This window comes from Oryctolagus cuniculus, chromosome 9 (genome assembly GCF_051225735.1).
Source record: "Oryctolagus cuniculus isolate XC-2025 breed Fujian yellow rabbit chromosome 9, ASM5122573v1, whole genome shotgun sequence".
Taxonomy (NCBI): domain Eukaryota; kingdom Metazoa; phylum Chordata; class Mammalia; order Lagomorpha; family Leporidae; genus Oryctolagus; species Oryctolagus cuniculus.
In genome coordinates this window covers 89,567,560-89,589,224 of record NC_142875.1, presented here as the reverse complement: position 1 = coordinate 89,589,224, position 21,665 = coordinate 89,567,560, and the positions used below count along the sequence as shown (strand labels likewise).

General features: G+C 44.4%; 1 protein-coding gene across 13 annotated transcripts in view; it reads left to right on the top strand.

Annotated features, from left to right (window-relative positions):
• BCL2L13 (BCL2 like 13) overlaps nucleotides 1–21,665 on the top strand; it is a 102,806-nt gene that overhangs the window by 73,988 nt on the left and 7,153 nt on the right. The window lies entirely within an intron of this gene.

Genomic DNA, 21,665 nt, shown 5'->3' with positions numbered 1-21,665 from the left:
GATCTTTGATACAGGGTGTCAGCGTGAATCATCTTTAAGGTACTTTGTGTTAAACACTGTGTTGATAGCTCTTAACACCATTCCAGAAGAGAATCCTTTGGCTGCATGATGCTTCATGTCTGTGAAACAAAGTCCACAGGGGCTGTTTATGTTTTAGCCATTTGAACCTGCGGCATAAGGTGAATGAAACTGCCTGACTCTCAGTACGGAACTATTGTTAAAGGCCTGGCCTGAAGAGCAGCATCCTGTATGGGCGCCAGTTTTAGTCCTGGCTGCTCCACTTCCGATCCAGCTCTCTGCTATGGCCTGGGAAAGCAGTGCAGGATGGCCCAAGTCCTTGGGCTCCTGCACCTATGTGGGAGACCGGGAAGAAGCACCTGGCTCCTGACTTTGGATCTGCTCAGATCCGGCTGTTGTGGCCATCTGCGGGGTAGACCAGGGATGGAAGACTCTCTCTCTGTCTCTACCTCTCTCTGTAACTCTTTCAAATAAATAAAATAAATCTTAAATATAAAAAAAGGAAAGAAAACCCACAGAAGAGGGTTATGCCTGCATGTGGTGGGTATAGGAATAGATTTGCAGAGAGAAAAATAATACCAGTATTTTGGCCTCTGACTTACTAACAGAAATGGCTAGAATAAATGCTTTTACAGTTCTGTAGATAATTTACTTCTTTTTCTTTTTTTTTTTTAATTTTTATTTATTTAAAAGAGTTACAGAGAAAGGCAGAGCCAGAGAGATAGAGGTCTTCCATTCTGCTGGTTCACTTCCCAAATGACCACAACGGCCAGAGCTGAGCTGATCTGAAACCAGGAGCCAGGAGCTTCTTCTGGATCTCCCACACAGGTGCAGGGGCCCAAGGACTTGGACCATCTTCTACTGTTTTCCCAGGCCACAGCAGAGAGCTGGATCGGAAGTGGAGCAGCCAGAACTTGAACTGGCTCTCATATAGGATGCCAGTTCTGCAGGCTGGGGCTTTAACCTGCTGCACCATAGCACTGGCCCCAATAATTTACTTCTGTGATCTGTGTTGTGATTGTTGGCTTAGTATGGAGTGTTTTTTCCTTTATTATGGGATTGAGAAGAGCACTTGTTGAGATTTAGATGTCAGATGACCAGTTTGAATTTATTTTATTTTTAAAGGTATATGTATCTATTTATGTGTTTGCTTGAAAGGCAGAGCAACAGGAAGAGGAAGAGAGACAGGTAGGGAAAGAGAATCTTCCATGTGCTGGTTCACTCCCCAAATGGCTGCAGCAGCCAGTGCTGGGTCATGCTGAAGCCAGGCGCCTGCAATTCCATCCTGCTGTCTTGCATGGTATCGGCTGCCTTCCCAGGTTCATTAGTAGGGAGCCGGATTGAAAGCAGAGCATCTGGGACTCAAACCAGCACTGATTTGGGATGCTGTCATTGCAAGCAGTAGCTCAGCTCAATGCATCACAACACTGGCCTTAACCAGTTTGAATTTAAAGTGACCTCAAGCTGAGACATTTTTGTCTTTTTAGCCTGTTTTTTTTTTTTGTTTTTTTTGTTTTTGTTTTTGTTTTTTTTTAATTTGACAGGCAGAGTTAGTAAGAGAGAGATACAGAGAGAAAGGTCTTCCTTCCATTGGTTCACCCCCCAAATCACCACTATGGCCGGTGCGCTGCGCCGATTCAAAGCTAGGAGCCAAGTGCTTCCTCCTGGTCTCCCATGCTGGTGCAGCGACCCAAGCACTTGGGCCATCCTCCACTGCCTTCCTGGGCCACAGCAGAGAGCTGGACTGGAAGAGGACTAAACCTGGAGCCCATATGGGATGCTGGCGCCGCAGGCGGAGGATTAACCAAGTGATCCACGGCGCCAGCCCCGCCTGGTTATTTTTTACTAGTAGTAATTGCACATATCTGTGGGGGACAGTACAGCATTTCAATACATATATGCAATGTATTGATCAAATCCTGGTAATCTACATTTCCCCTTCTTGGACATTGCTTTTATGATTTAAACCTTGAAGCTCCTTTCTTCTATTTTCTCATAAAATAATAGGTTCTTGTGACTGAGGCTTTTTTTTTTTTAAAGATACACACACATAAATATACACAGAGAGCTATATAATATTGTCCTTGTTACTTCACCAAGGACATTATTAATCAGACTTAGACTTAGGTTATTTATTTACAACTTCTGTCCCATAGATGGAACAGGTTCTCAGTCTGCTTTGAACACTATCATTATTGATCTTCACTGTCATTTGAGGGTGAAGCACATTTCTTCATGCCCTTGGGTGTGTCTGTGTGGCATACAAACTCCTGTTCTTAGAGCAGTAATCACAGGAAGCCCAAGTCACCGGCTCTCTCTTGATAACCACTAGTGTTTATTTTTGCCTAACTACATGGGCTTAGATGAGTCATTTTCCTCCATATTCCTCAGATTATTTATAAGTTCTAGGTTAATAATGAAATATAACACCTGCCTACTTCATAAGGAGTTTCTGAATATTAATATCTATAATGCTGTTACAACCCTAGAGATGTTAATTTTAGTGGACAGTAAACCTTAATTGACTGCATGTTGTATGCTGGGTCCTTTGCTAGATGGTGAATTTCCAGAGGTGAATAAAATACAGGCCCTTCTTTCAGATCTTGTTAAGGGGACATAAAGATAAATAAACTGTAGTGTTCCAAGTGCAGTGACAAAGTGAAAGAAGGGGAATAATTAAGATATAATAAAAATATGGACTCAATTAGGAACATACATCTTAGCTGTAATTAACATAGCTAAAGCTGAAATATAGCTTCATATTGCTATTTATTCAGGTATTAGAATTACAAGACAGGCATGTTTGTATTCATCATCTACCTCGTTGTTTTCACTGCATTTTTAGTCAAAGAATGAGAAGTTGAGAACTGAATAAAATCACCAAGATTTGTTTCTAGCTTCTGTTCTGCCAAATACTAGCCATGTGTTTTGGGTGAGAGTTTATTTAAATTTTCTGAGTTTTAGTTTTGTCAACTAAGAAAAGAAGCCTAGCTCCTCTATCTCACAAAGGTAAAGTTGTGAAAATGTTCAGTGAAGCTGTTACATTTTTACAAATGGCATGTTTTCTGGTGTGCCTGAGACTGTATTTTTTTCCTCTCTCCTTAAGTCTGATTGACTTTGCTTTGACTTTTGATTCTGACTTTAATTTGCCCTGCAGTCCAGTTAATGCCCAGACGAGTTGGCTGCTGTGATTCTCTGACTCATCCTTGTCCCTCCCTCCTCTCTCTCTTTCTCTCTCTCTCATTTCCTGGGACTGTCTTGCTCCATTAGAACTAAATCTGTCTCCTGGAAGGGTCAGTGCAAGTCCACTGTGGTAAGGCTTCTGCATTATTTTCCTCATTTTCACGTACTTAGCTCAGTACTTACATGGAAGATTTTAGTTTTAGTTTACAAAAATGATTATTGTAGAAATGTCATCTAATGTCTATCATAATATTTAAGTTTATTGAATAAAATTAATCTTATTTTTCTCTTTGACTTGAAGATTCTCCTTTCTATTTTAAGAATAGCAAATCTTGAAAAGGTTGTTTTTCCTTTCTTGTTGTTTGAGGAACTAGTGTATTTAAGAACTATCTTGGAAACTTTTACATTAAGAATTAGTCAAGACAGTTTCCTTACTGTGGGAAGTAGCACAATAGGAGGTGATCAGAAATCAATTAAGTGGAGTACAGCTAAAATTAACTTAATCTAGTAAGGGTAAATACATGTGTTATATATGAGTGTGATGTTTATTTTGTTGTGTCCTGAAATCCATTTGTGTGTGTGGTGTGTGTGTCAATGTCTTGGTGATTAGTGTTGGGTAGATTACTTCTCTGCAATTTCTTTGATACTCACCATTTTCCTGTTTTAGGTTAATAGTGATCTAAGAGGCATTTGATTGTTAGTGGCCTGTTTGAATGTAGAAAAGCAATGATCAGGCCGGCGCCGCGGATCACTAGGCTAATCCTCTGCCTTGCGGTGCGGGCACACCAGGTTCTAGTCCCTGTCGAGGTGCCGGATTCTGTCCCGGTTGCCCCTCTTCCAGGCCAGCTCTCTGCTGTGGCCAGGGAGTGCAGTGGAGGATGGCACAAGTCCTTGGGCCCTGTACCCCATGGGAGACCAGGATAAGTACCTGGCTCCTGCCATTGGATCAGCGCGGTGTGCTGGCCGCAGCGCGCCGGCCGCGGCGGCCGTTGGAGGGTGAACCAACGGCAAAAGGAAGACCTTTCTCTCTGTCTCTCTCACTGTCCACTCTGCCTGTCAAAAAAATTAAAAAAAAAAAAAAAGAAAAGCAATGATCTATTTCCATTTTATAAGAGGAATACTCGAGAGAGGTAATGGTAAAGGTTGGCTGGCATGTTCTAGGGGAAATGAGTCCCTGAATGATACTCAGTGTAGATGGGCTTTGGGATTCTGCCAGAGCATCCTCACATGGGAAAGTTAAGCCCATAGGAGCTCAGCGTATCTGCAACCATGACTCAGCAGGTAAAATACTGCTTGAGATGGCAGAATAGTTTATAACCCAAAAAGTAAAATACAACAAAATGCAGTTGATACAGACAATATGAAGCAGCTGCTGCACATTTTTGAAATGGGTCTTTTTTTTTTTTTTTTTTTTTTTGACAGGCAGAGTGGACAGTGAAAGGGAGAGACAGAAGAAAGGTCTTCCTTTTGCCGTTGGTTCACCCTCCAATGGCCACCGCGGCCGGCGCGCTGCGGCCAGCGCACCACGCTGATCCGATGGCAGGAGCCAGATGCTTATCCTGGTCTCCCATGGGGTGCAGGGCCCAAGCACCTGGGCCATCCTCCACTGCAGTCCCGGGCTATAGCAGAGAGCTGGCCTGAAAGAGGGGCAACCGGGACAGAAATCCGGTGCCCCTACCAGGACTAGAACCCGGTGTGCCAGCGCCGCAAAGCGGAAGATTAGCCTAGTGAGCTGTGGCGCCGGCTTGAAGTGGGTCTTTGAATAGATGCCAAGCTGTTTTTTTTTTTTTAACTTGGTTCCTACCACCAAAGCAGTTATGTTTATATTTTATTGTATATTTAAAAATATTACCTACTTTTCTGTATCTTAGTTTCTTCTCTGATTCTCATTTTAATCAAAGAGTTCCATGCACATATCTTTGCTTACTTGAAGATAACACCAAAAATAATCTGTCCTATTTACTTCTTGCCATAAACTCAAAAGGTACCATGATAGAGTAGGCAAAAGGACCAAAATAGGATGTGGGTTTTCAGCCCAAGAGTTAGGATAGCAAGATTGGTGAATGCATAGGTCCTGGAGACAAAGTGCCTGGGCTTCGATCCTGGCTCCATTGCATTGGAATATTGTTTGCCCTATTCAAAACCAAGTGTATTTTGGTGAGAAAAAATTGAAATCCATGCATGTGAGGATCATCAGAAAGAGTTCATAGAAAATGCATAATGTGGGGGAAAATGCCTGGATTTTAAAGATTTACTTATTTGAAAGGCAGAGTGAAAGAGAGAAAGAGATGAGGCAGGGAAAGAAAGACTTCCATTTGCTTGTTTACTCCCCAAGTGACTGTAATGATTGGAACTAGTCCAGGCTAACACCAGGACCCAGGAACTCTATCCTGGTCTCCCTCACTGGGGGCAGGGGCAAGATGCTGGCAATGCTAGTGGCAGCTTAAGTAGCTTAACCCACTGTGCTACAGCACAGGCCCCTGGATTTCAAAATTTTTTTGCAACCAAGTAAATTTATCTTTTAAGTCATCTTCCACAAACTTTTTGAAATGTCATTGTGTATGACTTCCTTTGCATTGTAGTGAAGTTCAGCTAGATTGTTCTCTCTTGGTATTGACATCTAATTCTTAGAGGAAGCTAAGGGACCTTGGAGAAGTTACATAATCTCTGTGGGTTTTATTTATATTCAGACACATATTCAGGCACGTAGTTCTCTGATTCTTTGTGCATATATAAACTTTGATAGTTGGTTCCAACAAATTTTGTTATCTGGATATTTGAAGTTACTCCTTTGTGTTTTTTATGTCAGTAAGATAAATACTCACTGTGAGATAGATACTTCCAACAATGTAAATACTTTGTATTAGAACTTATTTAGATTATAGGAATGACTCTCAGACTACTTGTAGATGTTATTATAGAGATAGAACTTACTAAGAGAGAGGTTGCTTTTTTGTATTTTCTTGAATTAGTCCCCAGGCATGAAAGTATCAGTGGTCATCTGAGTGTAATAGGTGACAGAGTGAAGGGCAGTTACAAAGAAGGAGAAACACCTGGACATATGGAACCTCAGACCATTTTCCATTGCAACTGATGACACTAAGTCTTGGAAAATTTGGGCCATTGACTGTTGGGTAGGAGCATGTGGAAGGGAGTAAGAAATGAGTTCTATAGAGTCAGAAACAGAAGGAAGAGGAAGAGAGATGAGCGTCCTCGAAACATCTTTCACCACCTTCAAATGGTGAGACAACGTCTCAACCCCAAGAGTCCCTGGGTTAGAGAGCTCAGGCCACAAGGGGTGGAGAGAGCCCCGAGCAATCCCTAGGATTTGGGGGCACTAAATGCAGCAGGGCTACCAGCATAGGACTCAAAAGAACTCACCTGACTTCTCAGGATTGTCACCAGTGTGGCATGTCAAAATTAGGGAGGACATGACGGGAAGAAAGCTATTTCATCTTTATTGGTTATTTTTGACCTAATGCTTTAGATGAGATGGAAACTTCACTCTAGATATGAAACAAAGAATGTTCTTAAATCTTTTGTTAGCTTTGAATTGTTAAAAAAAATTAGGGGGAAAAGAAATTCTACGGTAAATTCTATGTCAGTTATCTTTTCCCTTAGTTCTTCATGGTGTAACTTTTGAAATTTCCATTTCATTTGTCTTGGTTTACAGCCCTAAAGGTTGACTTTCTGCGAGTTAAAATAATCTTACCTTATTCCATTCTGACTTTCTTTGGTTTTGTTTTTTAATAAAAAGAGCGCAGATTGGTGCCTCCTCATACGGGGCACCAAATGTAAGAAAAAAGGGTGCCGAACAGAGAAGAGATATGGTACGAACTTGCAGCCAGACTGAATTTATTCAAAGAAAATAAATCTGCAGAGGTGGGTGACCAACTGCCAGCATGTACACAGACTGAATACATGGCAGAGGGCCCAGACCCCAGTAGGCTAGACCTTTTGATATCTTAGGTGGGCTAGGGGTTAGGGTGGGTGGCAGTAGGCGAAGCTGAGCTTTCCGTATAGGTTCTTCAAGTATAGCCCCGCAGGCTTCCAAACCTGGGGAATAATGCAGGATTGGGGTGGAGAACAATAGGTTGTAAGATTAAACTGGTCTCTTGAAAGAAGGCAGGGGTAACAAGAACCTAAAATGGCTGAGGCTTATATCCTGGGGTCTGGTCCCTAGGCCACGTGTTCAGTCTGTTTGCACGTTGGTCACTCACCTCTGCAGATTTATTTTCGAATCAGTTTGGTCTGGCTGCAAGTTTGTGTTCTGTCTCCTCTCTGTTCTATGCCATTTTCTTACATTTGGTCCCCTTTGTGGGGAGGTACCAATCTGCCCCCTTTTCTTACTGTTCATGCTTGCTATTAAAGGTTCTGTTTTCATAGGTTCAGAGAAGTGACTTGTCTAGAGTTCATGTTAGTGAGCACTGACCACTTGCTTGACCTTCAGGTACACTTCTGTTTGAAGAACTCTGTATAAGGCTCCTTCTTTTGAAATGTGCTGATAGCATTACAGAGCATTTGGAGTGTGAACAGAAAGTGAGAGCAGATGTGATTCCAAGACAGAGTAAAGAACCTAGGCCGGCACTGCGGCTCAATAGGCTAATCCTCCGCCTTGCGGCGCCGGCACACCGGGTTCTAGTCCCGGTCGGGGCGCCAGATTCTGTCCCGGTTGCCCCTCTTCCAGGCCAGTTCTCTGCTGTGGCCAGGGAGTGCAGTGGAGGATGGCCCAAGTGCTTGGGCCCTGCACCCGCATGGGAGACCAGGATAAGCACCTGGCTCCTGCCATCGGATCAGCGCGGTGCGCCGGCCGCAGCCCGCTGGCCGCAGCCCGCCGGCCATGGCGGCAATTGGAGGGTGAACCAATGGCAAAGGAAGACCTTTCTCTCTGTCTCTCTCTCTCACTGTCCACTCTGCCTGTCAAAAAAAAAAAAAAAAAAAGTAAAGAACCTAAGAAATTACATTCTTTGTCTCCATATAACTCAGTTGGGAGGTCAGGGTGGTTAATAACATTTTTTGATGAAAAACTAACAAGGATATATTGTTTCAAGTGGCTCATAGTGAGATAACATATTCCTTTGAGTATTTTACATTACCCTAATATGTAAATTATTTGAGAAAATAGAGTGATTTTGCATCTTAGTGTGTTAAGACTGTGATAGTTATTCAGTGTCCTGTTTCCATTAATTATCCCAGTTTTTCTTCCCTCTTCACTTAATAAAGTCTTAGCTCAGTAGTTTTTCAAAATTTTTCACTTTGTTTGAAAGACAGAGATCTTCCATCTGCTGATTCACTTCCCAAATGCCTGTAACAACCAAGGCTGAGCCAGGCTGAAGCTCAGTACAGGGCTCCTTCCAGGTCTTCCCCGTTGGTGGCTGAAACCCAAGTACTTAAGCCATCACTGCTGCCTCCCAGGGTGAGCATTAGCAGGAAATTGGTATCAGAAAGAAAGCCAGGATGCAAACTTCATTACCTCTGCTTCTCTGTAGCTCTGCCTTTCAAATAAGTGAATGGTTCTTTAAAAAAAAAAAAGTGGCCGGCGCTGTGGCTCAATAGGCTAATCCTCCGCCTTGCGGCGCTGGCACACCAGGTTCTAGGTCTGGTCGGGGTGCCGGATTCTGTCCCGGTTGCCCCTCTTCCAGGCCAGCTCTCTGCTATGTTCCAGGAGTGCAGTGGAGGATGGCCCAAGTGCTTGGGCCCTGCACCCGCAGGGGAGACCAGGAGAAGCACCTGGCTCCTGCCTTCAGATCAGCACGATGCACCGGCCGTGGCAGCCATTGGAGGGTGAACCAACGGCAAAAGGAAGACCTTTCTCTCTGTCTCTCTCTCTCACTGTCCAGTCTGCCTGTCAAAAAAAGAAAAGAAAAGAAAAGTATCCAGCCCTACTCATACCTCCATTTAGTGTCTATCTTTTTGTTTATAGAAGTTGGAAAACAGGCTGGCGCTGCGGCTCACTAGGCTAATCCTCCGCCTGCGGCGCCGGCACCCTAGGTTCTAGCCTGGTGGGGGCGCCGGTTCTGTCCCAGTTGCTCCTCTTCCAGTCCAGCTCTCTGCTGTGACCAGGGAAGCCAGTGGCGGATGGTCCAAGTGCTTGGGCCCTGTACCCACATGGGAGACCAGGAGGAAGCACCTGGCTCCTGGCTTCGGATCGGGGTGCAGGGCACCGGCTGTAGCAGCCATTTTGGGGGTGAACCAACGGAAGGAAGACCTTTGTCTCTGTCTCTCTCTCTCACTGTCTAACTCTGCCTGTCAAAAAAAAAAAAAAAGAAGAAGAAGAAGAAGTTGGAAAACAGATGTATTTCCTTTTCAGAGAGACTGGTAGGTCTAGAATAGCAGTTTACAGTGCACATGATGTTACACATAAAAAATCTTCCATTTATGTGAATTGAAGATTCCAAGGCACCAAGGGTGCAGAAAGGGAAGTAGCAGCTCTTTGAGTAGGAAAGACTCAATTCAAGAACTGGATCAGCCTAAGTTCCCAAAAACTTTAATGCTAACTATTATAATTATACATTATGTATAATTATATTAATAAAATAATCATAGAATCCTATAAGGCACATTAGAAAAGTAAGGCAGATACATTTTACTATATGTTTTATAGCTAAGAATAACAGATAAATCCTATGAATCTAGAGGTAACAAGAAGGAGAATTGAGAGAGAGAGCATTCGGGAGGAAGGGACAGTGTCACTTGAGATAGGAGAGGTGACTGGATTCTAGCTTCACCAGCATCATGTGACCTGAAAAAATAGAAGCGCAGTTCAGTTCATATGTGAGGAAACATGGAGATGAATAACGAGCTGTACCTACAGTACCTGAGGAAATCCAAACAATGTTCAAGAGCTTTATTATTTTCTTTTTTTTTTTCTTTTTTTTTTTTTTTTTTTGACAGAGTGGACAGTGAGAGAGACAGACAGAAAGGTTTTCCTTTATCGTTGGTTTACCCTCCAATGGCCGGCGGGCTGCGGCCGGCACACTGCGCTGATCTGAAGGCAGGAGCCAGGTGCTTCTCCTGGTCTCCCATGCGGGTGCAGGGCCCAAGGACTTGGGCCATCTTCCACTGCACTCCTGGACCACAGCAGAGAGCTGGCCTGGAAGAGGGGCAACCGGGACAGAATCTGGTGCCCTGATCGGGACTAGAACCCGGTGTGCTGGCACCACAGGTGGAGGACTAGCCTATTGAGCCACGGCGCTGGCCTATTATTTTCTTTTAAAGATTTATTTATTTGAAAGAGGTACTGAAAGAGAGGAAGAGATAGCGAGAGATCTTCTATCTACTGGTTCATTATCCAAATGGCTGCAATGGCCAGGGCTTGTGCCAGGCCAAAGCCAGGAGCCAGGAACTTATTTTTTTTTTTAACAAATAATTTTATTTTTTAAAAAAGATTTATTTTATTTTACTTATTTGAAAGAGTTACAGAAAGAGGTAGAGAGAGAAAGAGAGGTTTTCCATCCACTTGTTCACCCCCCAGATGGCCGCAACAGCTGGAGCACTGATCCGAAGCCAGGAACTTCATCCAGGTCTCCCATGTGGGTACAGGGGCCTAAAGACTTGGGCCATCTTCTACTGCTATCCTGGGCCATAGCAGAGAGCTGGAATGGAAGAGGAGCAGCCGGGACTAGAACCAGCGCCCTGGCACCCATATGGAATGCCAGCACTTCAGACCCAGGCATTAACCCGCTGTGCCACAGTGCCAGCCCACCAGGAACTTATTCTAGGTCTCCCACATAGGTGGCAGGGGCCCAAGCACTTGGAACATCTTCCACTGCTTTCCCAGGCACATTAGCAGGGAGCTAGATCAGAAGTGGAGAAGCTGAGACTTGAATCAGTACCCATATGGGATGCCGGCTTTACAGGCAGCAACTTAACCTGTTACACCACAATGCTGGCTGGCCCCAAGAGCTTCTTTTTATATCCAGAGATGTAACCAGTTTCCCTATCAGCCAAGCATTTATTGAGCATCACTGCTTGCTTAGACATTGCTTGGCAGATAACAGACATTTAAAGCATATTTCCTCTTAAAATATTTATAATGTATAGATGGTCCCCAATTTATGATAGCTCCAAGAATTTTTTGACTTTACAGTGGTGTGAAAGAATACCCATACAACCATTCTGATTTTTTTGTATTACAATAAGTTTCATGAGGGGCCCACACTGTGGCATAGTGGGTAAAGCTGCTTCCTGCAACATCAGCATCCCAAATGGGCATCAGTTTGTGTCCCAGCTGTTCCACTTCAATCCAGCTCCCTGCTAATGGCCTGATAAAACAGTGGAAGATGGCACAAATGCTTGGGAGGACTGGAAGAAGCTCCTGGCTCCTGGTTTTCAGGTCTGGCCCAGATGGCTTTTGCAACCATCTGAATCAGCAGAAAGAATCTGTGTGTGTGTGTGTGTGTGTGTGTGTGTGTGTGTGTGTGTAATTCTTTCAAATAGATAAATAAATCTTAAAAAATAAGTTCCATGAGCTGGTCCTCATGTTATAAAATAAGCTTTGCATTAGATGATTTTGCCCAACTGCAGGCTATGGCAAGTGTTCTGAGCATGTTTAAGGGAGGCTGGGCCAAGCTAACATGTTTTATAGGTTAGGTGTATTAAGGGCTGTTCTGACTTACTGGTTTTTCATTTTATAATGGTTTTATCAGGATATAACCCCACTTTAAGTCAAGAAGCATCTGTAATTGGGGAGGTAACTGAAACATGGGGAAAAAATTAGTGAGAAGTACTGTGCTACTTTGTGTCACCAAGACTCAAAGCTCTCTAAGAAGTCAGGAGAAGTAGCAAACTTTGGATCCAGTAGTCCAGAGGGGGTGAAATATGAGCCAGAGACAGATGGAGCCAGTTCAGGGGTCTCAAACTAGGACCTATGGATAAGCTTCAGGGAGTCTGAAAGTTTCCCCTAAAATGGTGTGCTACTTTGTATGATGCCAGTTTTGAGGGAGGGATCACATACCTTTATCATACCTGGAGACATTTTCTGCTCTAAAATGATAAGCACACAAGGGTCTGTATGAATTGGGAGACAGGGCTTGGGAATTTAGTACAGCACTTACAGGTGACAGGGAATATCCTTGCCAAGCCTTCTTTCTCTTACATAGAGCACCTAACATGATTCAGACAGATTTGGGCTATTAATGACTTTTTAAATTAAATTTATTATTTATTTGAAAATCAGAGTTACACAGTGAGAGGAGGAGAGGCAGAGAGAGAGAGTCTTCCGTCCACTGGTTCACTCCCCAATTGGCTGCAATGGCCGGAGCTGGGCCAATCTCAAGCCAGGAGCCAGGAACTTCTTTGGGGTCTCCCACATGGATGCAGGGGCCCAAGGACTTGGGCCATCTTCCATTGCTTTCCCAGGCCATCAGCAGGGAGCTGGATTGGAAGTGGAGCATCCAGGTGTCGAACCGGTGCCCATATGGGATGCCAGCACTGCAGGCGGCTTTACCCACTACACCACAGCACCGGCCCCATATTAATGACTTAAGAACAGAGAGGCAAGATTGGCTAATACTGTTTATTGTGCCTTTTTTTTTTTTTTTTCAATATTTAAAATTATTTGAAAGGCAGAGTGACAGAGAGGGACACACAGAGATCTTCCATCTGCTGGTTCACTCCCTAAACAGCCACAGTGACCAGGCCTGGGACAGATCAGGAGCCTGGAATTCCATCCATCTCCCACAGTAGGTAGCAGTGGACCAAGTACTTGAGCCATCTTCTGATGCTTTCCCAGACACATGAGCAGGGAGTTGGTTTGGAAGTGGTGCAGCCAGAACTCAAACTGGCGCTCATATGGGATGCCAGTATCATAGGCAGAGGCTTACACTGCACCACAACACCAGCCTCTGATGTAGCTTTTAAAAATGTGTATTTGGCTGCACCCCATGGGAGACCAGGAGAAGCACCTGGCTCCTGCCTTCGGATCAGCGCGGTGCGTCGGCTGCAGTGCGCCGGCCGCGGCGGTCATTGGAGGGTGAACCAACGGCAAAAGGAAGACCTTTCTCTCTGTCTCTCTCTCTCACTGTCCACTCTGCGTGTCAAAAAAAAAAAAAAAAGTGTATTTGGTTTCCTAGGAAACCAATATTGTGCTCAAGAAAGGATACAACACTATTTCAAATATGAATTTTTCCTGTTGTATTTTAATTGAAGGAACCAGGTAATTAGAATTGCAAATATAGCAGTACTTTATTTTATAAAATTCAAACTGAGCCCTTAAAGACCAGATGGTATCTTAGGTTCATCTTCTCTGCTGAGTTAATTGACGTTGTTTAAGAGGCACCATATTGGGAAGTTGGGAGTTGAACTCATTTCTCAGTAGAACTAAGGTCTTTGTAAGACTCAGCAAGACTAAGAGGAAAATATATCTTATGACATACAGCAATGTTTTATTTCCAGGCAGAAACTGATTTTGCTCACTGTGCACTATTCCTCAAACTTCATCTTTCTTACTCCCCATTTTCTGCTTTAGGGTACTGAAGACCTAGCTGTCTGTATAGACTGATATGTTTTAGTATCATGTTCTTGTTTATTCTTTTCCTGCTTCCTGAAACTTCTTTAAAAAAAAAAAGATTTCTGGCCGGCGCCACGGTTCACTAGGCTAATCCTCTGCCTGCGGCGCCGGCACCCCAGGTTCTAGTCCTGGTTGGAGTGCCGGATTCTGTCCCAGTTGCTCCTCTTCTGTCCAGCTCTCTGCTGTGACCCGGGAAGCCAGTGGAGGATGGCCCAGGCCCTTGGCCCTGCACCCACATGGGAGACCAGGAGGAAGCATCTGGCTCCTGGCTTTAGATCTGTGCAGCGCGCCGGCCGTAACACACTGGCCGTAGCAGCCGCTTGAGGGGTGAACCAACGGAAAAAGGAAGACCTTTTCTCTATGTCTCTCTCTCTCACTGTCTAACTTTGCCTGTCAAAAAAAAAAATAAATAATTAAAAAATATTTTTATTTATTTGAAAGGCAGAATTACAGAGAGGGGAGAGAGAGAGAGAATTAGTATGAGAATGAATTAATCTTCCATCTGCTGGTTCACTCTCCTAATGGCCACAATAGCAAGGGCTGGGCTAGGCCGAAGCCAGGAGCCTAGAGCTTTTTCCAGGTCTCCCACATAGGTGGCAGGGGCCCAAGCACTTGGGCCATCTTCTGCTGTTTCCCCAGGCACATTAGCAGGGAGCTGGATTGAAGTGGAGCAGCCGAGACTTGAACTGGAGCCCATATGGGATGCTGTTTGCCAGCCCCTTCTGGAGCTTCTTACTCATCTTTCTTTGTTTTTTGTTGTTGTTGTTTGTTTGTTTTGATTTGTTTTGTTTTGTTACTCATTTATTCTTAAAGATTCAGCTGTGTCTCGTTTCCTTTAATTTTTTTTAAACCTTACTTTATTGTCCAAGAATGTTGTCTCCATGTTATAGAATACCCTTTGTGTCCTTAATAGGTTTTTAACTCTATTCTAAACTCTTTTAAGATAGAGATTATTTTATTACTAACACTTAAATAAACAGTACAGTTTTTGACAATAAGAAGCAGCTATTTCAAGAGTTAGAAGAGGGGCCACCATCATTGTGGTGCCGTGAGCTAAGCTGTCACCTGCAGTGTTGGTATTCAGTATCTGTCGTGGCCATTTAGGGAATGAACCGTGAATGGAAGATCTCCCCACATCAACTCTGCCTTTCAAATAAATAAATAAATCTTTAAAAAAGTGGTGGGATGGGGAGAAATCCAGTATGCCTCTCAGATCTTTGGTTTAACTGACTGTTGAAATTTGTACTTTTCATCTCTACCTTGGATTTCAGATGCTTAAGAGCTGCATTAGTTCTGATGGGAGGTAATGATTGCTTATATTAGAGTTATAGCAGAAAATTGCTGAAAGAATGGGAGGAGATATGTTTAGATATATTAAGATACACCTAGGAATAAGTATATTGAGATATATTTAATACTTAGTAGTCTAAAAAAGGGAGGGGAAGAGGATGAGATAAGCACTTGTTTATTTTGATACAAAAAAAAGTTTGAAATCCATGCATGGATTTTTCACAATGCATTTACATGAACTTTTTGAAGATTCTTCTTGTTCTTCATGAGGACAAGTATTGAATCTTCTGGCTATCCGAAATCAGTGTTATCTTGTCTTTTGTACTACATTTAGCTGTGAAGGGCTCTTTGTAGCATTCATTATTAATATTGGTCCCAGAAATGTTATATGGTTTTATATCACCATTATACTTATAAAACATAATGAGCTTGAAAGAGATGAAACCTCATAAGATTATAGCTGTAAAGATCTCTTCTAGGCATATGGGGTTTGAAGTCTGGGAAAGAAATTTATATGAGGAATGGCACTAATGGCAGAGATCTTTTTAAAGATAAAATAATGAAGATATAAGCATTTGGTGCAGTGATTAGGATGCTGCTTGGGATTGCCTGCATTTTATATCACAGTGCCTGGGTTCGAGCCCCAGCTCTGCTCCTGACTTGAGCTTCCTGCTAATTCAGACCCTGAGGGCAGTAGCGGCTCAAGTAATTGGGTCTTTGTCATCTGTGTGGGAGAACTGGGTTCTCCTGGCCCGTTCCTAACTGTTAAGAGCACTTGGAGAGTGAAAGATCTCTGTTTCTGTCTGCCTGTCTGCCACTCTCTAGCGAGCACTCTCTCTCTCTTCCAAATAAATAAAAATAAATAGATGTTTTTAAAAATAAAATTATTAGTTAGCATACACTACTCTTTACTATCCTAGAACTGTTTCTCAAGACAACTTGTTTATCCTCATTTTCTTTAGGCTTAGCCTAGTTGCAAGCACACGGTCCCCTCTGCAACTGATTATTTTAATGTCCAGCTGTATAGCAATCTTGTTCAAGAATAAAAAATGGGTCCAGTGCCATGGCTCACTTGGTTAATCCTCCACCTGCGGCGCCAGCATCCCATATGGGCGCCAGGTTCTAGTCCCGGTTGTTCCTCTTCCAGTCCAGCTCTCTGCTGCCAGTGGCAGATGGCCCAGGTGCTTGTGCCCCTGCACCCGCGTGGGAGACCAGGAAAGAAGCACCTGGTTCCTAGCTTTGGATCCACGCAGTGCTGGCCGTAGCGGCATTTGGAGAGTGAACCAATGGAAGGAAGACCTTTCTCTCTGTTTTTCTCTCTCACTATCTGTAACTCTACCTGTCAAATAAAAAAAAAAAAGAATAAAAAATAAAATTCTTAAAATTCAATAATAATGAGACAACTCAATTTTAAAGAGAGCAGAAGATTTGAATAGACATTGTTCCAACAAAGGCATGTAAATTGCCAAGGAGCACATAAAAAGGTGTTTAACATTAGTCACCAGGGAAATGCAAATCAACCACAATAATCTCACCTTTCCATGAGGTAGCAGAGCCTTATATTTACATTATTTTCTAAGATTTATTTATTTATTTATTTGAAAGGCAGAGTTACAGAGAGGGATGGAGTGATAGAGAGAGAGAGATCTTCCATCTGCCAGTTTACTTCCCAAATGGCCACAGCAGCTGAGGCTGGGCCAGACTGAAATTAGGAGCCAGGAGCTTCATATGGGTCTTCTGCATGGATGCAGGGGCCCAAAAACTTGGAGCATTTTTCACTGCTGTCTCAGGTGCATTAGCAGGGAGCTGGATCCAAAGTGGAGCAGCTGGGACTTGTACTGGCACTGATATGAGTTAATGGGCTATGCAACAATACCAGCCTTTTATTACCTTTTTTTTTTTTTTTTTTTTTTTTTTTTTTTTTTTTTTTACCTGCAGAGTGGACAGAGAGAGAGAGAGACAGAGAGAAAGATCTTCCTTTGCCGTTGGTTCACCCTCCAATGGCTGCCGCGGCCCGCACGCTGCGGCCAGTGCACCGCGCTGATCCGATGGCAGGAGCCAGGTGCTTATCCTGGTCTCCCATGGGGTGCAGGGCCCAAGGACTTGGGCCATCCTCCACTGCACTCCTGGGCCACAGCAGAGAGCTGGCCTGGAAGAGGGGCAACCGGGACGGAACCCGGTGTGCCGGCGCTTCAAAGCGGAGGATTAGCCTAGTGAGCTGCGGCGCCAGCTTTTATTACCTGTTTTAAGGTCTTAACCATATTGTCTTAATTACTGTACCTTTGGAATGAGTCTTTGCTATTTGATAGCATCAGCCTTTTAACATTGTTATTTTTTGAAGAATGGCTTGTTTATTTTTGGCTTTTTATTACCATGTGAATTGCAAAATCAGGTTGTCAATTTCCATAAGAAACAAAAACCTGATGATATTTTATCTTTTTAAAAAATATTTATTTTTTGGGCCAGTGCTGTGGCTCAGCGGGTTAACGCCCTGGCCTGAAGCACCGGCATCCCATATGGGCGCTGGTTCGAGACCCAGCTTCTCTGATCCAGCTCTCTGCTATGGCCTGGGAGGACAGTGGAGGATGGCCCAAGTCTGTGGACCCCTCCACCTGTGTGGGAGACCCGGAGGAAGCTCCTGGTTCCTGGCTTCAGATAAGTGCAGCTCCAGCCAATTCAGCCAATTGAGGAGTGAACCAGCGGATGGAAGACCTCTCTCTCTGTCGCTCCCCGTCTTCATGGAGGAACGACACAGTACCCTGCGTTGTTCTTTCGTCTGCTCGGCCCTCCCCGGGTTTGCTGCTGGTTCTTCCCGGGTTGGCTACCATCCCTTCCACCTCCGTGGAAGGGCAGTTCCCCCTGGCCACATTCCCCACTTCCGCGGGGGAGCGGCACACCGCCGGCCGGCTCTCTCGGGGGCTGCACAGGTGTTCCTTCAGATAGATGTTCCCCTTAGATGTTCCCGGTGCATGTTGTCTCTCTCCTCCTTTATAGTTCTCTCCACCAATCCCAACTCGGCTGCCCACACGCCGAGTACGCTGCTCTCCTCCAATCAGGAGCAGGTCCTACAGTTTATTGGTTGAACTGGAGGCAGCTGAGTAGAAGCTGTTTCTCCCTTCTCAGCGCCATATTGTGGGAGAGCAGATGCATAAAATAAGTCTTAATTCCAGTAACTTAGTCTAGTCCGAGTTGCTCCCCACATCTCTCTCTGCCTCTCCTCTCTCTGTGTAACTCTGACTTGCAAATAAATAAATAAATCTTTAAAAAATTATTTCTTTTTGAAAAGCAGTATGACAGAGAGACAGAGATCTGTCTACTGGTTCACTCCCCAAATGGCCACAGTGGCCAAGGCTTAGCCAGGCTGAAGCCAGGAGCCAGTAGCTCCTTCTATGTCTCCCACGTGGAAGTCAGAGGGCCAAGTACTTGGGCCATCTTCTGCTGCTTTCCATGGCAACCCAGGAAGCTGGATTGGAAACAGAGCAGCTGGGACTTGAACCAGCACTATGATATGAAGTGCTGGTATCACAGTTGGTGGCTTATTGCACTGCGCCACAGTGCCAACCCCAGGATTTTTATATCTGAGATTGTAGGAAACAATAGGTTAATTTGAGAATTATTGGAATCTTTATAATATTCAGTTTTCTGTACTATGAACATGATAAATATCCCTTAATTTACTTAGGAAACCTTTGATTTCAATAATAGTTTTGTGTGTAGAGGTATTGTGCAATATGGGGTTCCTTCTATAGATTTTAAAATGTACTTATTTCTATTTTAATAAGTAGTTCGTATGAACCATATGTATGTTTACCTTTTCCAAAGGTACTGGAGGTTATTTCTAAACCTTTCATGTTAAAAATAATGCTAATGACACTCCTTGACACTTTTATATGCTGAGATCCAGTGACAGCTTTGACTTAGGATCTCCACCTCTTCTTTCATAGCTGATCTGAACCTATAGCACTGAGAAACCTAGATGTCGTCCCTCTTCTGTCTATCCCTCTACTTTCCCTCTTCTCCCCTCCTCCTCAAATACTTCCTCCTCTGGATCTTTCCAAATGGGCTAGTTAAACTGCCATTCCTCAAGCTGGGAAGCCTAGAAGCTCTTTTCCACTTCAAAGCCTCTTCATATGTCCTAACTTTATACTTCTCTCACTACTAAAGAGATTTTTTGGGGCCTACGCTGAGGTATAGCAGGTAAAACCTCTGTCAGAGGCACCAGCATATGGGTGCCGGTTCAATACCTGGCTGCTTCACTTCAATCCAGCTCTCTGCTTTGGCCTACAAAAGCAGTCTCCCACACCTGAATGGGAGACCTGGAAGAAGCTCCTGTCTCCTGGCCTCAGATCAGCCCAGCTCCATTCTTTGCAGTCATCTGGGGAGTGAAACAGCAGTTGGGGGATCTCTCTCTCTCTTTATCTGCCTCTGCCTCTGCCTCTGCCTCTATAACTCCACCTTTTAAATAGATAATTAAAAAAAAAGATTTTTCTGTCTATTTTGTGACCTCTGTACTTAGAAGAGAGGGAGGAGGATGAAAAAGTCTGTAAGTTATCTTCTGTACCCAAAGAAGAGTACTGTTTCCAATTGTGTCTACCTTTATTGTTCTCTTTGGTATTTTGGAGTAGCTCTTTGTCCCACCACCATTCCACCACCAAAAGCAAAACAATAGACAGGTAAATAAAGTTTTTAAAAGGTACTTTGCTAGGCCAGCGCCCAGGCTCAATAGGCCAATCCTCTGTGGGGAGCAACTGGGAGCAACTCGGACTAGACTAAGTTACTGGAATTAAGACTTATTCTATGCATCTGCTTTCCCACAATATGGCGCTGAGAAGGGAAACAGCTTCTACACAGCTGCCTCCAGTTCAACCAATAAACTGTGGGACCTGCTCCTGATTGGAGGAGAGCAGCGTACTCGGCGTGTGGGTAGCAGAGTTGGGATTGGTGGAAGAGGACTATAAAGGAGGAGAGAGACGGCATGCACCAGGAACATCTAAGGGGAACACCTGTGCAGCCCCCGAGAGAGCCGGCCGGCGGTGTGCCGCTCCCCTGCGGAAGTGGGGAATGTGGCCAGGGGGAACTGCCCTTCCACGGAGGTGGAAGGGATGGTAGCCAACCCGGGAAGAACCAGCAGCAAACCCGGGGAGGGCCGAGCAGACAAAAGAACAGTGCAGGGTCCTGTGTCGTTCCTCCACGAAGACGGGGAGCGACAATCCTCCGCCTGCAGCACCGGCACACTGGGTTCTATCCCGGTCCCGGCGCCGGATTCTGTCCTGGTTGCCCCTCTTCCAGGCCAGCTCTTTGCTGTGGCCTGGGAGTGCAGTGGAGGATGGCCCTAGTGCTTGGGCCCTGCACCCACATGGGAGACCAGGAGAAGCACCTGGCTCCTGGCTTCAGATCAGCGCAGTGCGCCGGCCGCAGTGGCCATTGGGGGGTGAACCAATGGCAAAAGGAAGACCTTTCTCTCTGTCTCTGTTATCTCTCTGTCTACTCTGCCTGTCAGAAAAAATAAAAATAAAAAAAAAAGGTACTATGCTGATCACTGTCAATAGTATACTTAATTTTTAAAACCATCTTATCAAATAAGTCATCCCCATTTTATTTATAAATAAATTGAAGTTTAAAAGGTTAAGCATGGTATTCAAATTCCCACAGCTTTCATCTGTTTGGAGCTGGGATTCAAACCAGTTCCCTTGACTACAAATGCTGTGCTCTTCATAACTACTGTGTTGCTTCTCTGCTTATTCCGTACGCATGAAGTGTTCTGATGCCAATGGCACCTCCTCTTAGGAGGTTGGAGCAAGGTTTTCAGTAGAATGTGAGGTGGTAGGATGCTGAGATCATGATTATGTGATTTGCTTCTTTGTCTTTCCTCCTTCCCTCCCTTATTTGAAAGGGAGAGTTACACAGAGGCAGAAGCAGAGCAAGAGAGGTCTTCCATCCACAGTTCACTCCCTAAATGTCCCCAGTGGCTGGAGCTGCACCTATCTGGAGCCAGGAGCTTCTTCCAGGTCTCCCACGCAGGTGCAGGGGCCCAAGGGCTTGAGCCATCTTCCACTGCTTTCCCAGGTCATAGCAGGGTGCTGGATTGGAAATGGAGCAGCCGGGTCCAAACTAGCACCCATATGGGATGCCAGCACTATAGATTGCAGCTTAACCCGCTATACAGCAGCACCAGCCCCTCTGCATTTCTTTCTTTTTATTTTTTTTTTAAGAGGGACTCCTGATTTATTAGATTCCTGATATACACAGAAAGTTTTTGGTCTTGGTTGAAGAATGAAATTATTAGGAGCCAGCACATTAGTATAGTGGGTAAAGTTGCCACCTGCAGTGCCGGCATCCCATATGGGCACTCTACTTCTGATCCAGAGCACGCATACACACACACACACATACACACAAACTGAGAACTAATTTTACAGTTAACTCTCATAACTCATTGAGGACAGAGGTCCTGCATGGAGAGTTGGTGCACAGTAGCTCCTATTGTTAATTTAACAATTAGCTCTTTCAGTGTAACTCGGTGACCACCTGAGGCTCTTAACATGAGCTGCTTAGGCTATGGGAGCCTTTTGAGTCCACAAACTCAATCAGTATTTGGACAAGGCCATAAGGAAAGTGGATTTTCTCTCCTCCCTATAGAGAAAAGTACCTCCTTTGATGGCCA